This window comes from Dermacentor silvarum, chromosome 6, assembly GCF_013339745.2.
Source record: "Dermacentor silvarum isolate Dsil-2018 chromosome 6, BIME_Dsil_1.4, whole genome shotgun sequence".
NCBI lineage: Eukaryota > Metazoa > Arthropoda > Arachnida > Ixodida > Ixodidae > Dermacentor > Dermacentor silvarum.
This window is the reverse complement of record NC_051159.1, coordinates 21,228,791-21,253,553: the sequence shown is the minus strand read 5'-3', so window position 1 is coordinate 21,253,553 and position 24,763 is coordinate 21,228,791. Positions and strand designations below refer to the sequence as shown.

At 45.1% G+C, this 24,763-nt stretch overlaps 1 long non-coding RNA gene across 1 annotated transcript; it reads right to left on the bottom strand.

Moving 5' to 3' along the window:
- Positions 1–4,998: 4,998 nt before the first annotated feature.
- Positions 4,999–8,899, bottom strand: LOC125946163 (uncharacterized). Its single transcript, XR_007467429.1, has 3 exons — positions 8,817–8,899; positions 7,133–7,229; positions 4,999–5,068 (listed from the first exon to the last, which is right to left on the bottom strand). It is a non-coding gene; the product is annotated as an uncharacterized LOC125946163 (long non-coding RNA).
- Between the last annotated feature and the right edge of the window lie 15,864 nt (positions 8,900–24,763).

Sequence of the window (24,763 nt, the reverse complement as noted above, 5' to 3'; positions counted from 1 at the left end):
ACTTATGTGTATAAGGTTTCACACAACTTGATGAAAGTCACAGGGAAGTATGGGGTGGTTCCTGTGGTTCCTGTGCCATGCAAGTTGGCACAACTGTGCGTTACGGGTAGTCTAGTAAGGAAATACTGTACGACGAAACACGAGTATCAGTATGTTCCATGCGCTACTTCTGTCATGTGCAGAATTCCTATAAGCAGCCGTCGTGTTTACTTGGAACAGACTGGCCAGTACCTGAACGACAGGCTGCGACAGCACTTCAGGTGTTTGAAATAAGGAGAAAGGTTTGGATCTTGCCTTAGACTGCAAAAGTTTTGGTTACTATATGTAGTTGAAGAATGTGGAAGTTGTAGGCCGTGAAAAAACAAAATTATAATGCGAGCTTTTCGAAGCAGTGTTCATTGAAAATTCTTTTCAATTCTGGATCTGATACGTGCGTTAGTGTGGCTTCGGTGGTACTTTAAACAAAGCGCGATTCACAGGTAGCCACAGCTAAGTTAGTTCTACTTCTGTTTTGTTTTTGATGTCTCTTGTGCCAGTTGTGCACAAGTGACAGCGTATACATGCTTCCCAATTATCACGTTTGAAGAAGAGATTGTGCACGCATTGTTAGCAATTTTTGCCGTATTTCTTTGTTTTTGCGTGCCTGCTCTGTTTGTTGCTGGTTTCGAGTGTCCTGCGCGCATGCACACATTTTCCCGGTGCAGCAAAATTTTCCAATAAACGTTCACAGTTCTCAGTAGCGCTTGGCCCAGCAGTCTCCCCTCACATTGTAACATCTACTGCACTTCACCGTACTCAAATATGCATCACCAAATAGCCCAAAGTTCAACTCTTCTGAAGTTTTTACTGCTACTTCGCACTTTTCAAAGTCAGGCCAGCAGCCATACTGCATACAATGTATAGCTATATGGACTAGCAGTTCATGTCATGCATTTAATGTGGCTTAATGGCATCACAGAAGGTAAATGAAGACAACGACAAGCAGGACACAAGCACCTACTCTTAACTTTATCTTTAATAAGAAAACAGAAATCGCACATAACACGTGGTGATATGAAGTAACGTCATTCATTCAAAAACAATTTCTTCGCCAATGCAAATGAGAATGAGCGATGCATTTGTCCTTTGTGTTGTGAATCTGCCAAAACTTAATTATTTTATGTACTCTGCTCATAATTTCTGTTCAACGCAGAAGTTTGGGCTAGTTTGTGATAACAGAGCTTGGACATCATAACAAGCGCGAAGCAACGCGAACACGAAGAAGATACACATAGACTAGCGCCCGTCCAGTCTGTGGGTCTCTTTGGGTGTGCTTTTTTTGTGCTTGTTATGATGTCTAAGTTCCATAATTTTGGGCTATAACAAGTTTTGTGGAACACAGGAATGAACCCACATTTTTTGCAGTATGTTGCAATGTGCGGATGAGATTTGTTAGGCACAAACAACTCGATTCACCCCAATCTCAAATTAATACAATGTCTGTCTACACAATGTAGGCATAACAAAATGGCCATGGCAAGCTGTACACAATCTCCGTTGCACAGTGCACCACCTCCTTCAAATCGTGCCACACGCAACCAAATTGTTCTCCTGGCTGCAGTATTTTTTGTCACATCAGAGCAAATCTGTTTAGAAGCTTCCTACAGAAAAAAAACATTTAGCCCATAGGGGCAAAATGCGCTTTTATCCATGAAAAATCTCAAAAGCATACCAACAACTGCAACCATTCTTTACTTGGCTCATCTCATTCATTATATTCCATCGATGCCTAATTCAGTTGTGCAAATAATTTTTTCACAGGCCCTTGTTAGGACGGTTTTGTGCACCTATGACAGAAAAAATGAAAGCTGGTTGTGGCTTGCGGCATATTATGCATCCGGCAAACTAGGCCACAAGTGTTGTGTACAGTCTGGAGTCCTCAAAAGATTGTCCCAACATTGGACAGATCGGATGCTGCATTAATGCGTGATTGGGGGAGCATGACTCATCTGTGTGAAGCAACCTGCCCTCACGCATTGTGAAACAGTAACAAATGTGGCAGCAGTACTGTGTTCAACAAAACTCACACTGCAGCCACGCATCATGACCAGACATCATGCGAGGCAATTGCGGCTTCTGAAATTTAAAAAGAATGACAAATGCATCAGTCATCTATCAGTTGCACTGCACGAAAAATTTTAATAGATAACATCGCATCATGTCACCACTTGTCTGACTGTTTGTCTGTTTCTTGATTATAAAGCTTGAGGTGAGAGCTGAGGCTTGTGTCATGTGTACATATCTTCATTCGTTCAATTTTTGTGGTGCCAATACACCTGAATTGGGATAACCGAATGGCCACACGCTGCTTTTGTCATGTTATAGTGGTGCTAGCAAAGCGGGAAGACAATGCACATAATGCCACGCCAGGTCAGCATGCCCACACGCAGCAGGTTACCTCTAGAACAAGGTGCACAGGCTGCATATGTGCTCAGCTGCACCAACAGCCATGCGCGGCGATGACTGCACTAGAAAAGATGACGCACACACCAACTGCCCCCCACAGGGCCCCTTTCAGGGCCCTCTTAAAAGCTAAGTTTGTCATTTCTTGTTTCTGTTATAGGCTAGTGAAAACAAATGAATTTGTCTCATTCCCATTAAGAAATTTTGTAGATCAGGTAGAAAACTTATGAAAGCATAGATTTATTACTTTTCACCTTTCTGTCGGAATATCGTACAAATGCACAAACAGTACTTATCACCTTCCTTCATGTAAGAATATTTTTCCATGCTGAAAGAAAGGCATACATTTAAAAAATAAGCTTGATTGCAACGTGTGAAGGAATTGTGTCATGACACATAAAGGGTTGCTGAAATCAAAATATAGTCGCGACTTTCCTGTGACTGACTTTATCTAACACACTGAAAAGGAAAATGAACGTTTAAACAACAGACTCAAAAAGATTTAAAAAAAGCCACAGCACATTATTATGAGAACTGCAGTGCAATAACACCCAAGGGCGACACAAAGAAGCGACCAGGAGGAGCGCTGACTTACAACAAGTTTTATTGTAGCCAATTTCACATATATTTCACTATACAAACGCCATTAGCTGCACATGCATAGAAACATCATCTCTTTATCTGAGAGTTGTATCGATGGCACGCTAACACACCTTTCCCCTAGCAGCGAAATACCTTCTGCTGCAACAATTTCTCGAGTGAAGCACGATTTGCTTTTCATAATGACGGACGTGTTATGCAGGTCAGGTGAACAATCCTTATATGTTAAACAATAACAAACCAGGAAACCTTGAGTATTTCCCTTCATGCGCGTTTTTCACATAGCTTGCATGCTCCCTAACACTTAACCTAACGTTGACGCATCTCCCAGTTTGGCCAACATACACCTTTCCGCATCTTAGAGAGATTTCGTAGACTACACCTTCTGCACAATCAACAAAGGGTGGAGGGTGCCTATGCGTTGTGCCGCAGGCTTGCTCCTTTCTTATCTCTGGGTCGGTCATTGTGCAGAGCTTAGACAGCCTGTTAGGTTCGGTGAATCGGTTAGGTTCGGTTAGGTTCGTATCGCTGGGCCACCTTTTTCCAGTTGTGTGAAGCTTGTGAACATGCAGTATCACCGCGCAGGCAGAAGGTAGCTGTGACACCGTATGTTCACAAGCTTTCAGACAACCTGAAAAAGGTGGCCCAGCAGTACGACGTAAAAGTCGTATTCACCGCACCTAAGAGGCTGTCCAAGCTCTGCACAATGACCGACCCAGAGGTAAGAAAGGAGCAAGCCTGCGGCACAACACATAGGCACCCTCCACCCTTTGTTGATTGTGCAGACGGTATAGTCTACGAAATCCCTCTAAGATGCGGAAAGGTGTATGTTGGCCAAACTGGGAGATGCGTCAATGTTAGGTTAGGTAAGTGTTAGGGAGCATTAAAACTATGTGAAAAACGCGCATGAAGGCAAACAGTCAAGGTTTCCTGGCTTGTGATTGTTTAACATGTAAGGATTCTTCACCTGACATGCATAACACGTCTGTCATTATGAATAGCAAATCGCGCTTCACCTGAGAACTTGTTGAAGCAGAACGTATTGCCCGGCTAGGGGAAAGGTGTGTTAGCGTGCCATCAATACAACTCTCAGGTAAAGAGATGGTGTTTCTACGCATGTGCAGCTAAAGATGTCTGTGTTGGATAGTGCATATATATGTGAAATTCGCTATAATAAAACCTCTTGCAAGTTTAGCGCTCGTCCTGGTCATTTCTTTGTGTCGTCCTTGTGTTTTATTGCGCTGAAATTCTCGTAATAATGTACCAATGTGCCCAACTGCCACATTATTCATGTTTTAAGCGTTGTATGTGGGCGTCTTGGTAGTGAAATAACCTAAATCTTGCATCCTAGTCTGGTATGTAGGGCATAAAAGGCTCTTAGCGGAGTCACCTGATGCTTTTATAAAGGTTATTCAGTTCGCATGATCTTCCACAGAAGTAGCTGTAGGCACTTTTGCCGCAATAACAGTACTGTTTACAGTATTCGTCGCGGGGAGCGTGGCTTGCCACTTGTAGCGGTCACACATATTCATCGTCGACTGCACCAAAATATGCAGCGGTCTGGGTAAAATAACTAACCAAAAGACATCAGTTGAGTTGAAGAAACGAGACAGAGTAACCCAAGAAATAGTTCAACGCTCCAATACACAAACTGTCGCTCTTGAGAAATGGTCTTTCTATCATTTTAGTACAGTCCCTAGTTTAGTGCAAGTTTTCGTATGATGTTTTGGTTTCTTCTACACTACAATGATGTTGCTTGTTAGACACTGGTGTTTTGATGTGCACGCTCTTTTGTATTGCTATAAAGACAACTGTTCAAAAAGATTTGCCTTTGTAACTAAAGTTTGGAGACAGTGCCTGTCAGGTCATATTTTAATCTGTTTTTCATTTCATCTGTGCAATTACAGCAAACGTAAACTACAAAAATAGCTGTACTCAGAATCACAAAGGTACACACCTGTGTTATGATTCTGCTGAGATCCTTGGAGTGGTCAGCCACACAATACGGCACAGGTAGAATGGCATCCTGAGTTAAAGCAAAATAACGAGAAATGTAAGACGCACATCAAAAATTTTATGCTGTGAGGCATTTAGCATGTATACTAATTACCACAATTGTATGCAAAACAGTTTTGAAGAATAGAGTAAATCAATGTCTGGCCATGGGACTGTCAGCCAGTGCTACTCATGGCAATGGTGGCGTATATACCATATCGTTTCAAGTGCAGCTTTTGCAGGGTACATGAATTCAAGAAAACTTAGGTTCACATAACACATGGCACCTTCAGTTAGAAGGATGTGTTACATTCAGCACCAAGGCCACGAGTAGTACTGCCTAACGCTTCCAGGGCCAGACAGTACACACACAGAAATGCGCAACAACGTGAACAGGAGGAAGAGCTGTTGCTTTAACTCAATAAAAAGTTGCATGCATCAATCATGCAGATGTGAATACAACTCCCATCAGCAACGAGTTGTTTTTTGGCCCACTTCACTTTTGTTCCTTTTTTCTTTCCTTTTCCATTGTTTGTTGGCGCCATATGGTTGTGACGAGCACCTTAGTTCCTATTCTTGTTTTACTACATGCTTTAAAGTCATCCAAATGTGCTTAAGACTCTTAAGAGTAAACTTTAATCATTTTGTTTGAACAATACTGTTCTCTTTGTCTCACATCTTAATGTACTGCTAAGAAATTCTAGACCACATCCACACAATCATACATCTGAATAAAACTGCACAGTCTACGACTTCAAGATGGGTACATACACACTTTATACATGTCTACAATAAAAATATAAGTGACTGTTCTAATATGCACACTTAGCATACTACAAAACAGTCAACTGGTTCCAAAATGTTTTTTTTTTGTTATCACACATACGACAGCTCCAATTACAATTTTATTTCTGGCAGCGACTCAAGACACTCCCAAAACCTTCCTAATGCGATCAATGAGAATTTTCTGATTTAGAGGAGTTGGACACAAATAAGGCAAATAGTTTTATAACGTTAAATAACGAACTGTTATTGTATATGATGGTAAAAGGTCATGCTCCTGAAACATAGACACTGTTTATCATATAAGCACATTATTATATATTTACTTACTTTCCTAAGGATTGCGCTGAGTGATCTGCTCATGTGAAAATATTTATACATAGCTGTGTCATGTCATCACTTGTGTTTTCACGTTGCTCTTAATGCAACTTTATGTGCATGCAAACGTGCCAATACTACCTTCAGCTGAAGGCCAAGCACTATACTTACATGGTAGATGCATTTCATAATACCAAGCAGTGGACTGGGAGAATGAGCAACTGTATTAAGAAGTGTGGTTCTTTGGACACACATGAAATGACATTTGCCTGGAAAACAAACATTTTGCTAAAATGATGACTTAATCCAATTGGTACTAAGCATAAGCATAAGCATAAACTAAGCATAAAGCATCACTCAAGAAACTTGCATTTACCAAACACCACTATAGACACTGGGACCTCTTTGGCTTCTCCACAATCTGGCACAATGTGCTTAAGTTGCCTGTAAACCATGGAAAGTGTTCATGAGACTTTTTTTACATAGATGGGAACACTTGAGAAGGACCTAAAATTAAGGGCGGTGAAGCAAAGCAACTTTTTAAGAATTCCACTCTGGTTCTATGCATATGTTCTATGCATATGACGGTGAAGGCAAATGATGTATTTCAACTGTGGCTTTAACCATGCAATACTAGAGAGCACAGCTTTGCAATAATGTGATAGAGAACAATGATAATAATGCCACACAAAACAACCTAGTGAATATTTTTTTTAACTTGCACAAGGTTTTCGTCGCTATGCTGATGCACACTGTGCACAATCTTGTCGTTTTGTTTTTTTATTTGTCACATAGTAATTTACATGATACATTTGTCCTGAAATACGTCATTTTGGGCTCCTTCAGTATTTTTATTTTCTTACTGGAACACACATGCCTATATATGTGTTCTGTCCAATGGAACAGGTGTCACAGCAATCCCTCTAACTGAAGGCACAAAACTAGCTATTGCAGGTAAAAGATACAGGGTAAAAAAAACTAGGTGAGAGCATACCTAGGCCTTTGTTGCTGAAAAGGGGAACTTGGAAGGCGTCTGATGTCTGGCTATGAAGCTGCTTCATCCTAACAGCTTGCAATGAAACGGCTGCAGTCTTGAAACTCAAGAGAAAAATTAGACACAGCGATGTTACATAGAGCATGCAACAGCTGGCTGCAAGTTAATATGGGATTACTTCCGCTGCTATGCTGAGTTTTGTATGTTGTTCAGCTTACATTATTAGTAAACTATGCTTGCCAAAATTTTATATTTAGCAGGCTTTACTCTTTACAACTAAAGCCGTTCCCCAACTCATGCCCCTATGCACTTAAGCCATGAAATGTTTACTGATCACATAAACTGAATGGCTTCCAAGACAAAGTATTTAGGTCAAGAGGATGCATAATTAATGTGTGCCACTGACATTGAATACCAAGGTAGTATCTCTTTTTACAATAGACATGGCGGACCTAAAGCACATTTTTGTCAGATTTGGGTTGATCAGCCAGCCATTCTTTTTCTGACTAGCAGCAGGAATTGAGTTATTAATACATGTGCACGGTAGGATCACACTGCCAAGTGAGATATGTATATATAGAAACTTTATTTGGCTGGAAAATATTTTAAGGATCTAAATATATATATATATATATATATATATATATATATATCACACTTGACAGTGTGATCCTACCATGCAGATAAGATCCTGAGTTTGCAAGGGCAACTTTGTATGAATTTGGTATCTAGCAATCAAAACTGAATATCTGTACGCAGTGGCGCAGCAGCAAAACAAACATTAAACAAGTCGAGGCGTCCAGTGCACAGAGCGGGCAGTCGAATGATAACAGTGTACAAGGGCCAACAATATAGATATTGCATAGTGCTTGCATGGGAGGCGTAGTCGCTGCCTCAGCAAATACGCTACGCTCCCGTGACCTATCACCGCCAACGCTATCGCGTAAACTTATGTTTCGTCATGCCAACCGCATCGTTTTCTGCCCGCCAACGGTCGAGTGACGGCGTATCCGGTAACCTAAAGTGTTTCTTAAAGACAAAAGTCGACGGGTGCTGGCTCACCAAGCTGTGCGGCTACGCGCAGCAATCGCGCACTGCCTGCACAATCAGCGGCGTGGGCGCAAAGAGACAAACGCCGGCCCGGAGCGTACCGGCAAATCTACACAGTGCGTGCTTAGTAAGCGACCTACTGCACACAACCGTACGAGGGGATTGGCGCCACGTACGCGGCAGCTAGCAGATACCGCGCACAAATGAAGCGCCGAAACCCGCACACACGCGCATCGCAGTAAAGAGTTGACACATTTTAAGGCCGCGGTTAGGCGGCGAAGCTTGGCGGCTTAGCTCATCCCGCACTGCACGTAACTTCTCTGGTAGTGGCTTGCGCTTGGGGAAACATCAAGAACGCTCACAGCCATCCAATTAACAGACCTCAAAGACATGACAAAGTTCCTCGTCATCTAAAATCATGTTTTCCAAGTAATCTCGCTCCACTCTAAGCACTCGCCTCGAATCCAACAAGACTCGCACAAACACGGTGATCGTGCAAGGCAAAGTTTACAAAATGGTTCGGGACGGCCAACTGTTGCATTGAGGCCTTCAATGACTAGTATCAGCGCCTCTGCTCACTTAGAACACATATATGCATACACAGAACGTGCAACGATCGTTGAAAATCACTTACCGTGGAGTCTTGGCTGTTCAAAACTGCGAGAGACACCAATGACGGCAGAACAATGCGCCGATGCTGGTGGTAATGGCTGCCGCTAGGTCGCTTCGAGCGCGCACATGCGCGCACTCCGAAGACCCGTCGGCGCGGCGTTTCGATGGTTTTAGGGTTTGGCGCGGCATCCTCTGCAGCGCCTGCAGCGCTAGCGCGGCTACTCCAAACAGAAAAATAGCGCGGATGCACATTGCGCGGGATATTTCGAATATGAGTGCAGAAATTCTACTGAAATTGTCACTCGAGGTGACAGCCATGTTGGTCATGGCAGGCGGCACCTGGCGGCTGAGTTGTTCTTTTAGCTGTTTAGCTCGGGTTAAATATGGGCGTATTCTGCACTCCCCATCTACCCAACGCCAGTTATTTTTGAAAACCCCCATTTTACTACCGCAACATCCCCTTAATGTTCATCTGAATGAGGTCGAGGGTAAAATAAAGGTTCTAGCTTGTTTTACTCCATCTCGTGGGAGTACCTGTTTTGAGCTTGGGAGGAAAAAGGGCATGTCAGCTGTTAAAACGCCCATATGGGCTAACTTGTGTTTACAGTGTGGTATGGATGAGAACTGGATACTTCCTTGTGATTAGGTACAAATTTACGTTTCCTGACAAAAACAATATGCATGCAAAAAATCACAAGACTGAACATAGGAATGGTGATATATTCTGCTAGCAGCCAGCAGAATCACATGAAATAAATTTTGCCCAGAGTTCTTCCTCATTGGCTAGCTATTATCACGTTACTAATGCAGGCATGATTAATCTAAACGAAAGTTTGCCGTTACTGTCTAAGTTCACGCTATTTCAGTCTCTGGCTCGTGTCACCTGTTATAGCACGAGCCTTGTTTAATGCGGACAATATTTATCAGAAGTACTAGTATTATCTGCCTAGGAAGTGCTATATTTCCTATCCTCTTGTTTATTCTGCCAACAGTCATTACCAAATAATGTGCGTTCAACTGACTTGAGCCTGCAAATTATAACCATTAAGTGTTCTTTCGGTGCACTTTCATCTAGCTGTAAGCGCACTGCTACCTATTATTCGTGGATGTAGCATGTTGGATGGTATAAGTGGCCACCTCTGTGATCTTTATTTTGCAGAGGACACGGTTCCACTCATTAACCGAAACATTCTGTGCTGCGCTGCCAGATTATGGAAAGAGGCGCCTCACCTCTCGTCATTCTTTAGCATGTTCATGGCCGCAGTGCATTGCGCCTGAGAATTAAGCTGCTATCACCATATAAAGGGTGCCTATTGGCTGTCATGAGAATATGCTGAACACAAATTCTAACAAGTATTTCAGCATTAATGTGATTGAAGCCAGCCAATGTGGACGAACTGGTGGCAAAGCTTTCCAAGTGACTCTGCAGGCAGAATATTTGCTCCCTATGGTATATTAGCCGCACTGTTTTGGTCAGTGTGCTGCATTTTTGTTTTCACAGAAGTTTACTACCCAACCAGGTAAGATATTGTCAAACCATTAATTTTAGGCCAATACACATGGACACTTCTTTATTTTATCATATTCTGGAAATGGTACCCAAGCCAAGCTTACATTAGCAACATCAGCTTGACGAATGCAGGCAGTTGAGTTGCTGCATATCATAAAAATAAATAATTGCGTAATAGGAATCAGTCTATTAAAGAAACTTATTCGTATTTACGTTGATTGTATAAGTTGTGCTGTTCATTTGATGCACACAGTAACACGTAAACACAAATTGTATGCGTACATTGCGTTTACGTGCATATGTGTGAATAAACCAGCCCAACTTCTAATATAAAGACATGTCGCACCAACTAGTCCCCATGAAAGGCGTTCTATACGGTATTGAGCTGGTCTTACTTAAATTTTATCATGTGATGCAGTTGCAACATTTCATACCTGTATGTAAACCAATTTATAAACCGTATCTGCTGCATGCGAGAATGCATATTTTAGACCAATGACAGTACCGTCTAAATAACTGGTATAAAGTTTGGTGTTTAGTATACCAGTGCTGAAATACTGAATGCAGCTACATTACTTTGTGCACTAGTGAGAGAATTCCACTGCTCATCGTTCTGTCACATGTTCTTCAGTTATACATTGTGACTGCATTTGCTGTCATGAGTTCTAGGCTCATTATAACTTGGGCCTTTCGATGAAGTGAAATCTGCTTCTGCCACAGCCACTTTCGTGGAAAGCCACCACTGAACTAAATAGCTCCAAGACCAATTCCTGCATGCTTTTGGCCCGTCAGATTGTGTGCGAAAAAAAATGTGAGATACATCACTTTAGCTACACAAATAATCACACAGCTGAAGCTGCTACATATAGTTAAGTCATTGATATAGGCAAAGGAAGATGCTGCATGAGTGAAATCGTCACTCGTCTTTTGAAATGTGAATGATACACACGTTCGTGAGCCTATCGGTCACAACCATACGATAGCACGAGTGGAAACTAAGCTTTAGAATAGTGTCACCATATCAGCTGATTTGCCTGCAGGTTTGTTCTTTATATTGATAGGCTTACTGTTTTGTTAATTCACAGCTTACATAACATTTCCTGCACTAATGAAGGCACCGCACAAATACCACTACTGAAGGAGGTGTCTTTACAAGTATATCAGAGTGAACTTATGGGTAAGTTAAAAATACACAGGTAAAACTACGTCGAACAAAGGATTTTCCCATTAAAGGATATTCCACCAGCAATGAATGCACATTCAGAACATTCAATAAGTGCCAATGCGAGGGAAATGGAAACGTGTGGTGCCGAAAACCTGCTTGCCTTTTGAATATTGACGTAAAGAAAAATTCCAGTCCGTACTTTTGTCTTCCTTGTCGGAGGGTAGAATATCAAAGGAGAGGTGCAAAACGGGTTTTGTATGTAGAAAGCGATTATACAGGGTGTTTCAACGAACACTTTCAAAAATTTTTAAAGGTTGCCTGTAGCATATAGCACAATGTTCATGAGCTGGTCTACTCGAAGAGGCGGACATTACTTGCACAAGAAATTGAAATGCCTAATCAAATAATTAACAGACATTCACTAATTAAGTTTTCAACTAATTACCTGATGGCCCATATTGAAATTTACAAATTGTAGCCGTGGACTTCGCAAGGCGGATCCACTTGGAACGAATTCTCAGGATGACACCAGTTTCGAGATATTAATTCCCGAACTTTGCGGAGAAATGCATTGGCGTTCCTGCTAAGTTCTTAACAAAACGTGGCTTTATGCATTGAAGCACAAAATTAAATTTTGTGGTTTATAAATTGGTTTTCATACAGGTATGAAATGTTGCAACTGCATCACATGATAAAATTTAAATAAGACCAGCTGAATACCCTATAGAACGTCTTTCATGGGACTAGTTGGTGCGACATGTCTTTATATTAGAAGTTGGGCTGTTTTATTCACACACATGCTAAGCTAAGCTAAGCGTGCACCACAAAGAGCTGATGTGACAAAACATGTGTACAGCGGAGTGTTATGTTCTTTGCGCGCATTGTTATGGTGTATTTCATGGTGTCTCAGTTTACCTAAAACAGTTTCAAATTTACAGATTACTGCACATCTTTAGAGCTAAATACCACGGAGAAAACCTGAGGAAACTAGTTGCAGTATAACTGGGAGGTCACAACATGAGTATATGTGTGGTGTCCTGGCTGTTCATCGATGTGGTTTCGCACTATAAATGTAAAATGTCACACCAGCAAAAGCTAATAATCGACCCTTCCATTTCAAATGCTTTTTTGAAGGCTAGGCAGCTATGCTTATGAGCACATTCTGCCAGAAAATATGCACTACCTGAAATTACGCGCGATGAAAAGGGATGTTTGTTCATAGCCAAACTGTTCTTGCGTGCCTGTAGGAATACAGCAGTGTCAGGTGGCACCGTTTAATTCAGACATAACAGGGAAAAACTAGTAAAGAAATTGATTGATACTAAGCTGACCCATATGTGGCTGCATTATATTACCTAAGCCACACTCAAAGTTGCTTTCAGTGTACTGAAATACCACAGGTGTGATTTGTAAAGTTATTTTACTGCACACACACAAAGCGCTGCAATAAAGTATGTACAATGGTGAGCAATGCAGCAAGGAATGAAAGATTACTTGTGATGTGCGGATTTGAATAGTAGATGTGAATGCATACCCGATTCACCAATATTATTTTATTCTGCAACAATTTTATGTTTGGCACAGAGGCTGAGCCACTGTGGCCTCCTGACTGCAAATTTCAGTCATCTCTTTCACGGTGCTCATGGGGGTACCATTCATTTGGATACTTCAATAGTGAATAGATAGATAATGGAGCACACCAATCTTGCAGTTTTATGCAGAACACCTTGCGCGTTATTCACAAAGGTGAATCCAATTAGTTGGTTGGTTTGTTATGAAATTAAAAAATCGCAATAAATATTTCCTCACTTTTTGTGCGAGCCTGTCTTCCGCCATATGGGCCTTCGTTTCATTGTCATGTGCATGTTAAAGCAGCTACTAATTAAGAAAGACACACAAAAAAAAACACTTCCTACATCAGAATTTTCATACCACGAGCGATCACTGAGCTCACTGCGAAGCTAAGTCGCTTAATAATCTTGGTTTGTTCGCAAATAAAATACAGCTACTGGCCAGCTGTTTGTTATGGTACGCATTTGTTCATTTTCATAAAATCTGGTAGTGCATGAGCTAGCTAGGTTGTTGCTACATAAATACATAGACAACGCGCAGCCGATGCCTAAGTCGCAGAAATAACCTGTGTAGAGCTTACAATACTTCACTTATTACGTGCATCCTGTGTGAACTTATTTTTCGTATATAGATTCAACAAAATTGAACACCCATGTAGGATGCTGATAGTATCAAACGGTCTCAAGTCGATCATCTTTGTTTGCTGCCATGGCTGAGAGAGGGAGCATGCCTATCAGGGTACTGCCTATTTTGAGTGCTCTTTGGTAATGTGTTTTACATTGTGTAAATGCCGAATTAGGTATAATTGCAGTATAATAGGTAATGAAAAGACGGATGACGCAGCCTGCAAAGCTCATGATCAAATAAAATTTATAAGAGTGTTTTTAACTAAAAGTGAGGCTTCAGCTATGGCGAAGCGATATGTACTCCATGAACGGCGTAGAAGGTGGTCTTCAGCTTCAGGCAATTGCAAGTTTTTGTTCAACATCAACACAGAACTCCAAGCAAGGCTACTACAATGTCTACCACGGCATCTGGAGACATTGTTTCACCGGCTTCGACTGAATGTTGCATACAAAAACAATCTAGTTTTCGCAATGGCCAGACCACAAATCCATGTTGTGACAACTGTGGCACCATGCAATCTCTAGAGCACATCTTTCTCGAGTGCCCAGCTTATAAAGACGAGCGACATCAATATAAAATGAACGTGGAAAGCTCGACCAAGGCCCCTTGGCATTCATACGGATGATGGTTCCTGGCCTTGCCCATCAAAGCAGCACAAAGCCCTGGGCTTCTTGCTTTAATGTATTGAGCCAATTGGTTTGCTGTATAAACTATGACCCAATCACGTCGCCTCAACAAGACTGTGATCTTATTTTCTTTTGCATTCGCCGTCTACCTTTATCACCTCGAACACTCACTCTACTGCTGATAACCTCACACGAGCTGCAATCTCCCAATCTCCCTAGGGCCTTTCTTCTCCTTCATCCCATACCTGCAGAGTAGGCGAAAATATGCGGGCTGAACACTCTGCATTTTCAATGAAGAGCTTCCTGTCTCTCTCTCTCTAAGTTGTAAAGGGGGAACACACATTGGCCACCCAGGCTGACGAGAAAGAATGTAATTATGTGATTTCAGTCGAAATAAGTTGTCTTATCTCCAATAAAATTATTTGCTTTCACATAAATGTTCTGCTAGAAAACATCTCATGAGTATGTGCCTGCATAAGGTGACCACTATACGTACATATTATTACAGTTAATGTAGCCGCATGAGTGGAAGACGAAGGAGTGTCAGCGGAGAAGTCGAGAAAGGGAACGTTTTTTGCCCGTATGAGGCTCGAATTGAAGCCTGTTCAATAAACCCCGTTTTTCTCGCGTCGTGACAGTTTTGGTGGAAGGTGCAGGGTACTCCAGCAACGATGGACCCGGAGCCATATATTCTTCGCTGGAGTCGTCGCCTCGCCGGACTACCACCTTTGCCTGTTAACATGCCACCCGCGTGTCCCATGTATTGGGGGCACTTTAAAGATCCCCTGGTAGTCAGAATTATTGCGGAGTCCCCTACTACGGCGTGCCTCATAATCAAATCATCGTTTTGGCACGTAAGACCCCAGAGTTCAATTTATTTGAATTCAAATGAAACCAGCGAAAACACTTCAGAAAGTTCCGATAAATAAAAGCGCGCAATGCGTTGGACGATGGGACTGTAGCGACGGTTAGCCGGTGAACAGCAATCACCAGAAAAAACATCAGCAATGTACACTTATTTTATTCTTTGTTCATGTATGTTTGTGATAAACACTTTGGTTTGGTGTGTGGTGGTCTGTCGCCGGTCAAAGAAAAAGCTCATCGCACAAACCGATGCACGCAATTTTACTGAGCAGTAAATTTGATTAAAACATGAAAGTGCTGAAAGAGTATTTATAGCAGAAAGGTGAGAAATCACAGCTCGGGTGAATAATCTGCACACAGGCGCACAGTCACACGCGCATTCTTCAAAAGCAGGTGTTGTGTAAAAATGTATTGGCTCTTGTAGTACGCATTACAGCATTCGCACAACATCATAGAGGATTGGGTATGAATTCCACTAGCCGACGTGTTAATACATATTCTTAATACATACAAGAACTTATCTTGCCTATGTGAACAAATTCCTCAAAGGTGCAGATTGCCGCGCCTGTACTCCGATGAAGAAGAGGACTATGCGAGCAGGCATGAGCGTTTCTATCAAGGCGCAGCGAAGAAGTCGCGGTAGCGCGCAGTATTAAAAAAGCAACCTGCTGCTTTTCCTCTTGATTAGTGCTGTGTGACCTCTGTTTTTGACTTTGCGACAATATGTAATGGCATTTTCAACTTGTAACTCGTCGGGAAAAGGCAATACCTTCATAGCCAGTAAACAAGTTAATTTAATAAAGAAGCTCCTCGAGCACGCCTGCTATACGGCAGGTCCTTCCGTACATTCTTGCAAATAACGCATCACGTCTCCTACAGATATGCGAAAATACAGCAGTGATTCATAACGTGCCAGGCGGTCAGTGTGCACTCAGCGTAAAAAATTGGCTCTGAATTCATAAGGAACAATATGCATAGCTTCATTCTCTAAAACCGATGTGTTCGCAATACAACACCGATCACGAAACTAAAATAGATGAAAATCACCAGCCCTTCTCCTGTCGAGAAAATGGGGGTAAGCGAAGCTTGTCGCTGACCCACTTTTCCTTCCCTTTCGTACTATTTGTCCTTCCCTTTCCTTCTACCTTTCGTGCAACTTTCGAGCCTCGGCTGCGGCAGCCCTCACAGGTCGGGTCGGCACGTCTATGGGTACGTCGACGACAGTGGACCAAGTTGCGTTCAACTTCTCGAATTTGCTCAGTGGCGTGGTTAGCAGCATTCGCCCGCCATTGCGATTTTTTGAAATTAGATTGCCTCAAAATGAATAATGTCCGTCACGTAAGACAATGAATGGCTCATACCCCCTTAGGTAATGGCTCATATCCCCGTAAACGCGGCCTCCCCATTACGAAGACACAAGAGAAGTAAAATTCTACGCTGGAATGATCAGTGACAATGGAGCCAGCTGGTGGAAGAAGTCGACGACGAGGAACGCGGGAGCAGTGGCACGAGCGCGTGCCGAGCACGAGCGCAACCTGAGGGGCGCGAGCGAGCCAGCTGCGGAAAAAGACGACGATGCTCGAGCCAATGCTGATGACGATAGTTTTCCGCGCACACCGACCCCGACACAAGTGAGCCAATACAAGCTTCGCTTGAAAAGCTTTATACGTTGCGGTGCACTGATAGGATATGAATGCAACTGTCCCTCCATTTTTTGGTGTCTACTAGAGGCCACAAGCATGAGTAAGTAGGTTAGTAGCCTAGTACACTTATGGTCTTAACAGACCTATTGGAGCGTCGGCTGCTGGATCCGTCACGGTGGCTTAGCGGCTATGGTGCTGCACTAAACGAGGTAACGGGTTTGATTCCCAGCCACGGCGGCCGCATTTCGATGGGAGCGAAATAAAAGGAAGAAAAATGCCAGTGTACCGTGCATTAGGTGCATTAAAAGAACTCCAGGTGGCCGCCATTATTCCGGAGCCTCTCACTACGGCATGGCTCATAATCACATCGTCGCTTCGGCACACACACCCCAGAATTGAATTTAGTTCAATAATGCGTAAGTTCACGTGAGGAAACTACTCTCAATTTACATATTATTGCGATAGCAATTATATGGACACTCCAAAGCAGATTTCTGCCGTCGGCGTCGCCGTCGTCGTCGCCGTCGCCATCGCCGTTGCCGTGAGGTTCCGTATGGCGTCAGTGGAGATGAAATCGTCGCCGCGCGCCGAACGCTGTATGTGCGAGTGAAAAGGCGCGAGGGACGCGCGCTTTCACGGGGAGTGAACGCACGGCGAAGAAAAAACGCGCGTTCTGTGCCGTGCTCCCTTAAGGGCTGCAGAAGTCTCTTTCCTCCTTTACAATCACCATATATGTAGAGCAAACGCGCCTTCTTCCGACGCGCGAGAGGCCGTGGGGGAGGGGGGGAGGGGGAGGGAAGGGAGGCGACGTTTACACAACAACAGTCACCAACGCCGCACGCATTTTGAGCGAACGCGGGCAAAACGCCGACGGCGTCGACAACAGTTCTTCGTGTTGCCGGTGCTGCTGCATGTCCAAGTTTATACAGCTGATAAAGCTGATAAAGCTGCTGTCATTACTCCGTATAGCTCTCTACAAATTTGCTATCGCAATTGATGCTTAACCTTTCAGGTGAAACTGCGACAACTTTTTTTCCAAGCAGAACTAGCAACAGAAAATTTCGAAGGTACCAAAACAAAGGCTCTCGGAAGGCAGTGCATCGTCCCATTCAGCCAAGGTCCCTAGAGCACTGCACGGGACCGCGTCGACCCGAAAGCCCGGGCCCGGCGCGGCCCATCCGAAGCGTTTGTCGGCGTGCTCGGGCCGGGCCCGGGCTTACAGCCACGGGCCCGGGCCGGGCTCGGGCTTGAGGCCGCGGGCCGGACTTGGGCTTGAAGCCACGGGCCCGGGTCAGACTCGGGACCACTCATTAAAAGGCCTAAGTAGGCCTTCGAGCACACACGACCGCTATGCATTGCATGGTTCAATGCATTATGTGCCAAGCTGATGTGACACATGCAAGGTGACTGTATATATTATCAAAGAAAATATGAAAACACATGAAGTTCTCATTTTTAACACCATCTTTAATATGGCACCACGGCAGCACTGCCTGCCATGTTGTTGCCGTCTTGTCAGCACGACTGGGGAGTTAAGCTTGGCCTGCAGCCGCAACAAGAACATGTTTTTATTATGGTTTTGAGAAAGCGAGATATTACATATATGAAGCCAACAGGTAATGAAGACCAGGAAAGCCTAGGGGAAATTATTTCTTGTTTTAACTGACGTGGCGACATAAGCTGAAGAGAAGTGAAAGAGGACAAGAGAACAACTTGCCGTCGGTACGGTCCAAACCCACTCCCTCCGCATTACCCGTGCGTTGCTCTACCAACTGAGCGATTGTTCCCACGTTCACATTCTTGGGTTTTTTATGTATGTGCAACAAATATAACCAGGGGAGTGTTGATCAGCGCCACTCATGTCCATGAGTGGCTATGGCTAACGCTTCCTTTGTCGGCCACAAGCAGCAGCATGTTCAACGCTAGAAAGGGAACAATGTCACTGATTTACCACGGAACGTATTTCCTCTGTCTGAATGTAAACAGAAACATTGCGCCACGTGTGCGATATTTCTTCCGCCGCATTAGTTAAGGGGGGAGCAGTTCGCAGGAGGTATATTAGCGAAATCCGTGCTCCTAAGACGGTCGGCAGTGCAGTTCCCATCAGAATGACAATTCAGCGATAGGAGAGAGTGAAACAAAGCTGTTTTATAAAAGCCAGATTACTGCCGGCGTTCGTACAAACGCCTACATGCTTCTCGGCCTTGGTATAAGATGGGAGAGGAAATAAATAGTGGACGAGAGTAAGAGAGGGCAAAAAACGTGGACTTGACGTACATGTAAAAAGAAAAAATGGCCACCAGAAGGCTCCACCATTTTGACAGGGCCTGTCCATATGAAGCTACGCTGATCGCCATCGGCCGTGCAGCCACTGGGCGAGCAGAGTGTCGGCGGGGAGCCGCATACTTTCCCACGGTTGAGCCCCGTCAGATGGCGATCTTGGTTTTTACGAGCCCCGCCTACCCCGGCACCGATAAAAGCGCCCAAGGTGCGCGGGGAGAAGACCACCGGTGAGAGCTCTACCCTTGCGTCACCGCCGGCACTGTTCCTCATTGTTGGCACGGCAAGCACTTGACCTTTGTTAAGTACAAAAAAAAAAAAAAGAAGAGACCGGTGTGCAGTAAAACCAGAGCAATGATGGTGGATTGAAGGCATCGCTTATCTTGCCAGGAGAACTCTGACCGGCTGTACGTGCGCGCACACTGCCACCGCGCGTATTGGCACCGGTGCCCCGGATGCTCTGCTAAATTACGGCAGATGAGCGCACTGTTATTGCACAGCATTCACTTCACGGCTAGGTGAACTACTGGCGCAGAGGTGAATACCACAAGCAATTTGTCTTCTTGCCCGTCACACTATGTTGGCTTGGACAAAGTTTAGTCAATTCAACGATTTTATTCAAGCCAGGACAAACAAAGAAACGAGAAATCAAAATGAATTGTTCTTCGCGTAAAAATACTGAGACTATAAGCCGAGGCGTAATGGACGACTGAGGAATAATTTTGACTACCTGGGTTCTTTAAGAGGACCCCCGAAAAATATTGCATTAGATCGATATATATTGCTACGGGGAGAAAATACGCTTGACAATGTATTTACAAGAAATCTACAACGGGTACAAGAGAGGCATGCAAGATGAAGCCCGTGCGCGCCACTAACGGCGATCGTCGTCTTCGTCAGTCCTTTCATCATCGTTTCTCTACTGCAGTGCCTCGTGGCCCCCGGCAGCGAAGGTGCTGACCCGGCGCTTGGTAGGTTCGAGTGACATCGCTTCAGTCAGTGACGTGAACGATATCAGGGGGATCGCGGTGTGGAGGTGTCGAGAGGTTTTATCTCGTAGGTCACGGCTGTCACCTGACGCAAGACACGGTACGGGCCTGAATATGGCGAAATGAGCTTCTCACAAATACCAACTCGCCGTGCTGGTTTCCAAAGAAGCACGATGTCACCAGGGTATCGCGGTGACGAGCGTCATATATGCGTCGTTGCTTTCCCAGGGAAGGGATCAGACGCAGGCGTGCAATCTCACGTGCCTCGGCAGCTCTAGATATAGCATCACGGGCATATTCTGACGTTGTATCGAGAACGGCTAGGAGGACCGTGTCAAACGGTATTATAGGGTCTCGTTCATACGAGAGAAAAGAAAATGGAGAGAAACCAGCAGAATCATGGCGGGACGTATTGTAGGCGATTGTGACGAGCGGCAGAGCGGCATCCCAGTCACGGTGGTCGGTAGAGACGTACTATCGTCCAACAAAGTTTACGGACCTCACAAAATGCTGAATATATCCGCAGCCTTAAAACACAGCCTGGTAATCTCACTTCCAGACTGTACTGGCATATGCGAACAACATTGTGATGTATGGTTTTACTGGGTACTTCTAAAGGCTGCTCGGATATTTAGCGTTTTCTGAGATCCCTTGGTCCATAAATTTTTTGGTCGATGGTACCTAGCGAGCATTTCTGTGATATTTCTATTGAGCCGCTCTGTGAGGCCGCTGGTCTGAGGATGACACGCCGTTGTAAACTTGTGCTTTGTAGCGCAGGTGTGCAAGATGTCCTGGACAACCTGTGAGAGAAAGTAGCGGCCCCGGTCGGGAAGGAGCGCCGTGGTCAAGCATCACAGCTTCGAGAAGAAAGTCAGTGATGTCGGTTGCACAACTGGTAGGGAGAGCCCGCGGGATCGCCTACCGGGTGATGTAGTCCGTAGCAACTGCTATCCACTTGTTCCCACTAAGCTATAGAGGAAAAGGGTCAAGCAGTTCAAGACGAACCAGAAAGGATGGCTCAGGTGGTATTTCAATGGGCTGAAGACGGCCAGCTGGTAGGGCTGCTGGTTTTTTGCGGTGCTGACAAGGAGGCGACGTAACGCCAAACGGAACAGTAAATACCGGGCCAAAAGAAACGACGCCGAACACGGTCTTTGAGACTGCGTCTTTGAGACTCCCAGATGGGCAATGGTAGGAACGTCATGCAACTGTGCGAGTACAGTCTCACGCATATGCTTGGGAACGACCAGCAGCAGGTCAGGGCCATCAGGGTGCATGTTATAACGGTACAATATGCCATGTTGCAGCACAAACACACGCACAGAGGGTGAACTTGTCAGCTCCGTCAGACTGAGAATGCTGTCTCTCAGGTAAGTGTCACGTCTTTGCTCATCAGCGATGTCACCAATCGCGGTAAACGCGAGGTCGCAAGTTGACTTGCTGGTCTCAGGAACGTCTGGTGGGTCTACTGAATGACTTTACAAACAATCAGCGTCATCATGGAGTCAGCCTGTCTTATACACCACTGTGTAAGAGTATTCCTTGGAGCCATAGAGCCCACCGACCGAGACGTCCAGCTGAATCTTTTAAGGGCGAAAGCCAGCATAGAGCGTGGTGATCGTTGATAACCGTGAGAGGCCGTTCATAAAGGTAGGGGCGAAATTTATCCACTGCCCAAACGAGGGTGAGGCATTCACGTTCGGTGATCGAGTAATTACGGTCGGCTGGTGACAGAACACGGCTAGAGTACGCAATGACACCATCGCAACCGTGCTGTCGTTGTGCCAAAACAGCGCCGATACCGTGGCCGCTGGCGTCAGTGCGAACTTCTGTTGGAGCGGACACGTCAAAGTGGCCGAGAATCGGTGGCGATGTGAGTCGCGTCGTGAGCTCAGCGAATGCATTAGCTTGTTCGGGACCCCAGACAAAAATCGCGTCTTTCTTAAGAAGTTCCGTTAGAGGGCGTGCGAGGTCAGCACAATTTCGAACGAATCTGCGGAAGAAGGAGCAGAGGCCTACAAAGTTTCGAACGTCGTTTGCGCAGGTCGGTACAGGGAAATCCTTGACTGCGCAAGCTTTCTCCGGATCGGGACGAACACCAGAAGTGTCGACGAGGTGTCCAAGCACAGTAAGTTGCCGATGGCCGAAGCGACATTTCATCGAATCGAGCTGAAGTCTCTCGCCTTGTGGAACACTGAAAGAACTGCAGAGAGGCGCTCGAGGTGTGTGTCGAAAGACGGCGAAAAGACAATGACATCATCGAGGTAGCACAAGCAGATTGCCAACTTTAAGCCGTGAAGGAGGGCGTCCATCATTCGCTCGAACGTAGCGGGAGCATTGCATACCCCGAATGGCATCACCTTAAAACTGATAGAGCTCATCAGGTGTAATAAACGCCATCTTTTCACGATCCATGTCGTCAACTGCAGTCTGCCAATACCCGGAACGAAGGTCTATCGAAGAAAAATACTTGTAACCACTGAGACAATGAAGAGTGTCATCTATCCGAGGTAAGGGGTACACGTCCTTTTTCTTACTTGGTTAAAATTCCGGTATAGTCGATACAGAAGCGCCAGCTGTTGTCTTTCTTTCTAACGAGAACGACAGGAGATGCCCATGGGCGAGAAGAGGGTTTGATGATATCACGGGCAAGCATTTGTCAACTTCCTTCTGTATAACATGGCGCTCAGCCTTGGCCAGCTCCGACCTCAAAGGTCAGCAACGGCTGATTGCGAGGGGCCAGGACGGTGCCCGAGCTCAAGACATTTTGGAGTTAGGACGCCTCTCCAAAGCTGCGTTTACATAATAAAGATGTTTATTCTCCCTCTCTCAGCGGAGGAGACATGATAGGGACGTTGGTGTATGGGTTTGCCATCGCCGGTGTGAATCCGATGCTTGAATACTGTTGTTTGGCCCAGCGGTCGGACATTGAGATCAAAAATATCCTGGGGTGACATCACCAGGCAACGACGCGCGTCCACGTCTTCGGCAGGAAGGATAGTGGCGATCATCTTCGTTATGTTATCTAACATCGTGGAGTCCGAATCAATAGCGGCAGGAAAAGGTGCAGGACCAGTTAAGACGGAAACATGACAGTCGAAGGCATGAGCTAGGGTTGCAGGAATGATACCTTGGGGTATCACTTGAGGGCATAGGCCAAAATTCACAATAGGGAGACATGCGGCATTGCCATTTTACTAATGACCGAGTGCGGGAACATGCCATTCTGCGAAGAGACGACGGTAGCGTTAGGCGACATGATGTAATCACCGTCGTCCACAGGGTGATCAGGAGAGACGTCGATGTACGTCACGGCTAGATGTGATAGGTGGATGTAATCGGCGGAACACAGCCGACTCGGCGCAAGATCAGAAGGCTCAACGGCATGAGGTAAGGCAAGCTGGACAACACCTGAGGAGCGGTCAATAAGAGCCGAATGTGCCTAGAGAAAATCAAGTCCAAGATGATTAAATGTGGGAACTGATCCAAGACGTAAAACAAGACTGAAGTGTGGGTTCCGGCAGCAGTGGCACCGACGGTACACAACCCAGAAACAGCCGGAGTCGCACCATCGGCTACGCGGTGCAAGTAAGCATTTTCCTTACATACATCCACGCTCCTAATTTCCTGTTCGTGGTTCAGAAACAGCATTTTGCTTACATACATCCACGCTCCTAATTTCCTGTTCGTGGTTCAGAAACCACATTTGTGCCGTGCCCGCCTGGTAAAATTTGACGTTCGCTAGCATGAGAGTCGGATCCTAGTTGTTGCTAGTGCTCACCCATTCGTACAGTTGAAGCCAATCTTCGACGTCGGTGTTGTCAGAGCCGGAAAAGGTACCTGGGTCACGCGGTTATATGAAGACGATGGGTAGGTTGGCGGCGGTTGGTTGAGGCATGGTTCGTGACCTGCCCGAAGCATTCTCGTCCCCGGCTTGATCTGGCATGGTATTCGCAAACCAAATCAACATTAGGGGGCGCTGCGAAGCCTGGCCTTGTCTGGCTGCACTGTGCAGTATGGCGTACGCTGTCCTTGGTGAAAATACTACGTTTCTTGCAGTGCGACGTTAATTCACGCTGTTTTTTGGAGGGAGAACGGGCAGTGGATGCCGAGCACCTCATTTTAGTCGGTACCAGTGGTACAGTGACTAGTGAGGTAGAAGTGATCGTACTGTGTTTGCAAACCTCCGGCGTGACAGCGGACCCGCACGAGATTGTGGTGAGAATCACCGACGCATTCCGGGACCCATCGATCGTGGAGGCAAAGTACTCGTGCACTGCTGGGTTGTCACAAAAGTGCAAGCATATCTCAGCTGTTTTGATCCACTGCTACAGGTAAGTCTTCCGTGACTCAGTCACTACATCGACGCGCGTAGGAGCGAAAAGCAAGCCCGCTGCTTACACAGCTTTTGAAGCAGGGCCGGGATAATGTAACTGACTTGGGTCCTATTGCAAACCTGTTCTATTCCTTCGCCGCGACCGACGCCAAAGGTGCTGTTTCCAAGTAGTTGTCGAGGCTAGGAATATAATCGAGGAATAAAGTCGGTTACATTACATCAACACAGCTCACATTTTTTCAATCATAGAAGCCAGGAAAAAACGGATATCCTTGTATACTGAGCAAGGAATCTAAACGCGAGCTTTGCACTTTGTCATGCAGCTTAGTTTAGCATGCTTTGCTAGGGTGTGGTTAA